The following is a 6000-nucleotide window of genomic DNA, read 5'->3' as shown; positions in this document are numbered from 1 at the left end:
AAGTTCCAATACGAAGCATTCCCCTGATCAGAAGTCTCCTAGGTTTAAAGGTCGCGTCGCTATCCAAGTACAAAAGCAACTGTACCTTCCTGACGACCTACCTAACGTTCTCAGCCACAGCAGAAGCTGGATTTTCCAGAACTGCCCTCCAACGGTAGCATTTCCCATGCATCGCTCAACCCTAATCCTTGGAGTATATAAAGAGGCTGAAGACTGAAAGAAACGGCTAGAAGAAGAAGCATTCACATACGCAAGACAATCTTAAATTCTTCTAAGTTTTCTTTCATCTGAAATTCATTGAGTTTACTATTAGCTTTTTAGAAGCAAATCTCTTGTAAACAATTCTTTGATAAACAGTTTGTTTAGTTCCTTTAGGAGATCAAGGTTGATCGGATCCTAGAGAAGACTAAGAGAGTGAATCTTAGTGTGGGCTAAGTCAGTGTAATTGTTAGTCACTTGTAGGTTTCAAGTGCAGTTGTAACTCTTACCTGATTAGTGGATTGCCTTCATTCTAAGAAGGAAGAAATCACCTTAACGGGTGGACTGGAGTAGCTTGAGTGATTTATCAAGTGAACCAGGATAAAATCCTTGTGTGCTTTTCTATCTCTTATCTTTAGCACTTAAGTTCTCGAAAGATTTGTCAAAATCTTTAAGGTGGAAGTTTTATACTGAAAACGTTATTCAAACCCCCCCTTTCTACCGTTTTTCATACCTTCAATTGGTATCAGAGCGCAAGTTCTGATTACCACACCTAACAGTGTTCAGTGATCCGGGCCGGTGTGAAAAACAATGGCTGCCACCACCAGTGAAACTCAAAGAGATGGTTACAATGCAAAGCCTCCTATGTTCGACGGTCAAAGGTTCGAATATTGGAAAGATAGACTGGAAAGTTTCTTTCTGGGTTTCGATGCAGATCTCTGGGATATTATTGTGGATGGCTACGAGCGTCCAGTTGATGCAGATGGCAAGAAGATCCCAAGGTCAGAGATGACTGCAGATCAAAAGAAGCTGTACTCACAACATCACAAAGCAAGAGCAATTCTTCTAAGTGCTATTTCCTATGAAGAGTACCAGAAGATTACAGATCGTGAGTTTGCTAAAGGCATTTTCGAATCTCTGAAGATGTCTCATGAAGGAAACAAGAAAGTCAAAGAATCAAAGGCATTGTCTTTGATCCAAAAGTATGAATCCTTCATCATGGAGCCAAATGAGTCCATTGAAGAAATGTTCTCCAGATTTCAGTTGCTTGTAGCTGGCATACGACCTCTCAACAAGAGCTACACAACAAAAGATCATGTCATAAGGGTCATCAGGTGTCTTCCTGAAAGTTGGATGCCTTTGGTGACTTCAATAGAGCTCACGAGAGACGTTGAGAATATGAGTTTAGAAGAACTCATCAGCATTTTGAAATGCCATGAGCTGAAGCGCTCAGAGATGCAAGATCTGAGGAAAAAGTCCATAGCCTTGAAATCCAAATCTGAAAAGGCTAAGGTTGAGAAGTCAAAAGCTCTTCAAGCTGAAGAAGAGGAGTCTGAAGAAGCATCAGAAGATTCTGATGAAGATGAGCTGACTCTGATCTCCAAGAGACTCAACCGAATCTGGAAGCACAGGCAGAGCAAGTACAAAGGCTCTGGAAAGGCAAAAGGAAAGTCTGAATCCTCAGGCCAGAAGAAGTCCTCAATTAAGGAAGTCACATGCTTCGAGTGCAAAGAATCAGGGCACTACAAAAGTGACTGTCCAAAGTTGAAGAAGGACAAGAAGCCAAAGAAGCACTTCAAGACGAAGAAGAGTCTGATGGTGACATTTGATGAATCAGAGTCAGAGGATGTTGACTCTGATGGTGAAGTCCAAGGACTCATGGCTATTGTCAAAGACAAGGAAGCAGAGTCAAAGGGAGCTGTTGACTCTGACTCAGAATCAGAAGGAGATCCTAACTCAGACGATGAAAATGAGGTATTCGCTTCTTTCTCTACCTCTGAACTGAAACATGCATTGTCTGATATTATGGATAAGTATAACTCCTTATTGTCTAAGCATAAGAAGCTGAAAAAGAACTTATCTGCTGTTTCCAAAACTCCTTCTGAACATGAGAAAATTATTTCTGATTTGAAAAATGATAATCATGCTTTGATCAATTCTAACTCTGTGCTTAAGAACCAGATTGCTAAGTTAGAAGAAATTGTTGCCTGTGATGCCTCTGATTGTAGAAATGAATCTAAGTATGAAAAGTCTTTTCAAAGATTCCTAGCTAAAAGCGTGGATAGAAGCTTAATGGCTTCAATGATCTATGGCGTAAGCAGAAATGGAATGCATGGCATTGGCTATTCTAAACCAATTAGAAATGAGCCCTTTGTGTCTAAAGCTAAATCCTTGTATGAATGCTTTGTTCCCTCTGGTACCATATTGCCTGATCCTGTACCTGCTAAAGTTGATAAAAACCCTCTTAAAAAGGGATCTTTCTCTATGACTAAATATCATGCAAATATTCCTTTAAAATATCATGTTGAGACACCCAAGGTGATCAGAACCTCTGGGGTAACTAACAAGAGAGGACCCAGAAAGTGGGTACCTAAGGACAAGATTATCTATGTTGCAGATATCCTTGATAGCTCCACTGAAACACCAATCATGGTATCTGGACAGTGGATGCTCGCGTCACATGACGGGAGAAAGGCGTATGTTCCGAGAGCTGAAACTTAAGCCTGGAGGTGAAGTTGGCTTTGGAGGAAATGAAAAGGATTTGACGATAAGCTTGACTCTGACCAGTCAAAGCTAGTTGAAAAGTTTGCAGATTTAAGCATTAATGTTTCTGACAAAGGCAAAGCTCCAGAGGAAGATGAGCCAGAGGAAGATGAACCAGAGGAAGAAGCTGGTCCCTCTAACTCACAAACTCTGAAGAAGAGCAGAATCACTGCAGCTCACCCTAAGGAATTGATTCTGGGCAACAAAGACGAACCAGTCAGAACCAGATCTGCCTTCAGACCCTCTGAAGAGACCTTGCTCAGTCTGAAAGGATTGGTGTCCTTAATTGAACCCAAGTCCATAGATGAAGCTCTTCAGGACAAGGATTGGATTCTGGCCATGGAAGAAGAACTGAATCAATTTTCCAAGAACGATGTTTGGAGCTTAGTGAAGAAGCCTGAGAGTGTCCATGTTATTGGAACGAAGTGGGTATTCAGAAACAAGCTGAATGAGAAAGGAGATGTAGTCAGAAACAAGGCAAGGCTAGTTGCTCAAGGCTACAGCCAGCAGGAAGGAATAGACTACACTGAAACATTTGCTCCAGTAGCAAGACTGGAGGCAAATAGACTGTTGATTTCTTTCTCAGTAAATCACAACATAGTTCTACATCAGATGGACGTAAAGAGTGCCTTCCTAAATGGTTATATCTCAGAGGAAGTCTATGTTCATCAACCCCCAGGTTTTGAAGATGAGAAGAAACCAGACCATGTGTTCAAATTGAAGAAATCACTCTACGGTCTGAAGCAAGCTCCCAGAGCATGGTATGAGAGACTTAGCTCATTCCTTCTGGAGAATGAGTTTGTAAGGGGTAAAGTAGATACAACTCTTTTTTGCAAGACTTATAAAGATGATATCTTAATTGTGCAAATTTATGTTGATGATATTATATTTGGTTCTGCTAATCAATCTCTATGCAAAGAATTTTCTGAGATGATGCAGGCTGAATTTGAGATGAGTATGATGGGAGAATTAAAGTACTTTCTGGGAATACAAGTTGATCAAACACCAGAAGGAACATATATCCATCAGAGCAAGTACACTAAAGAACTTCTGAAGAAGTTCAATATGCTGGAATCTACAGTGGCCAAGACTCCAATGCATCCTACATGCATTCTGGAGAAAGAAGATAAAAGTGGTAAAGTATGTCAGAAGCTCTATCGTGGCATGATAGGTTCACTTCTATACTTAACTGCATCTAGGCCAGACATATTATTTAGTGTTCACTTATGTGCTCGTTTCCAATCAGATCCAAGGGAAACCCACTTAACTGCTGTTAAGAGGATCCTAAGGTATCTGAAAGGCACCACTAACCTTGGCTTGATGTATAAGAAAACATCAGAGTATAAGCTTTCAGGTTACTGTGATGCTGATTATGCTGGAGATAGAACAGAGAGAAAAAGTACTTCCGGAAATTGTCAATTTCTGGGAAGCAATCTAGTCTCATGGGCAAGCAAGAGGCAATCAACCATTGCACTATCAACTGCAGAGGCAGAATATATCTCAGCAGCAATATGCAGCACTCAGATGCTCTGGATGAAACATCAGCTGGAGGATTATCAGATCCTTGAGAGCAATATCCCAATCTATTGTGATAACACTGCTGCAATCTCATTGAGTAAGAATCCTATCCTGCATTCAAGGGCAAAGCACATTGAGGTAAAGTATCACTTTATTAGAGATTATGTACAGAAGGGCGTACTTCTTCTGAAGTTTGTTGATACTGACCATCAATGGGCAGATATCTTTACAAAGCCCTTAGCAGAGGATAGATTTAATTTTATTCTGAAAAATCTGAACATGGACTTTTGTCCAGAGTGAAGATGGATCAGAACCTCTGACTATGATACTTCTTGATCAGAAGATGTCTAGTCCAGAAGGTAACTCAATCAGAGTGTGTGTACCCACTGGTACTGACTCTGAAGCTGAGACAACAACACGTGTGTCAGTATTTCTGATGCATAGTTCCTTGTGCCCGTGTGACTGTCTGTTATGATTGCGTGTAGATATGCTTCTCTCCTGTGTGTGATTTGTGTATTTTACTGTTACTATCTATCTTTAATTTTCAACCGCTGATCTTAAAGTGCTTTTTGAATCAACAACGGTTATTTGTTAAAACCCATTATACACACACGATCTCTTTCACTTCCGGTTTTTACTCTCGCTCTCTCTGCTTTTTCGAAACCGCTTGTTCTCGATTTCTCTCTCGATCTCTCTTCATCTTTCAACCCTCATCTTCTACCTCAAACCTTCAACCACTTCAAAAATGGTGAGACAAACCAGAAGAGCTACTGCAGATGCACCCCAGTTCCCTCACATGGTAGTTGGTCTAGCAACGGGTCAAAGGGGCCCTGAGAATCCGACACAAGATCAAGTTCAAGCTCAAGAACAGAGTGTTCCAATTGCAGAACGGGGCTGTGCCGTTCACTGCGTATATCCTCCTGAGGAACTCCAAGTCCTGGCAGAATGGAGATTCAACCTCGACAACCTGGCTACAAATGGGTATGATCTTCGTCCTGAAGTCCAAGCTCAAGGTTGGGGAAATTACTTCAACAGACTTCGAGGACCGGTGTATGATAGACTGGTCAAGGAATTCTGGAAGCACGCCGACTGCGATGATACTCAGGTGGTATCTCATATTCTTGGAAGAAAGATCATCATCACGGAGAAGTCCTTCGTGAACTTGCTGGGTGCAGACACTGCTTATGGGTATCGTTTCCAACTCACGGAATCGAAGCTGAAACCCAGCACCAAGGATATAATCAACCAGGCCCTGTACACCACTTACAAACCGGGCAAGACGAGTTACAAGGTGATGGACCTTCATCCCAAGCTCAGGATCTGGCACAAAATCCTGCTCCACTGCATAAACCAGAGACCAAAGGGCAGTTCTCCAGACTACATCAACTTCAACCAGAAGGTGATGTTGTTCTTCATCCAAGACCAGAAGAAGATCTGCCTTCCCTACTTCCTGTTCTCCTACTTGAAGGAATGCATCCGGAAGTCTCGCACCACTGCCTCCATCAAGTCAGCAATCAAATATATCCCCTTTGGGAGACTGCTCTCAGACTTTCTCATTGAAAGCAACCTGGTGCAAGATCTGGTCAATGCTGGATGTGTAGAGGATCTGAGCACCATGGTTAGTGATGTCTTCACTGCAAATTCTCTGAAGAAGATGGGTTTGGTCCAGAAGAAGATTGCTCCTGCTCATGAAGACACATCTTCTGAGATCAGAAGCAGAAGGATGCCTCTGAATGACTA

Source organism: Lotus japonicus, chromosome 6 (genome assembly GCF_012489685.1).
Source record: "Lotus japonicus ecotype B-129 chromosome 6, LjGifu_v1.2".
NCBI classification, from domain to species: domain Eukaryota; kingdom Viridiplantae; phylum Streptophyta; class Magnoliopsida; order Fabales; family Fabaceae; genus Lotus; species Lotus japonicus.
The sequence above is the reverse complement of the archived record's forward strand: the minus strand, read 5'-3'. Positions refer to the sequence as shown.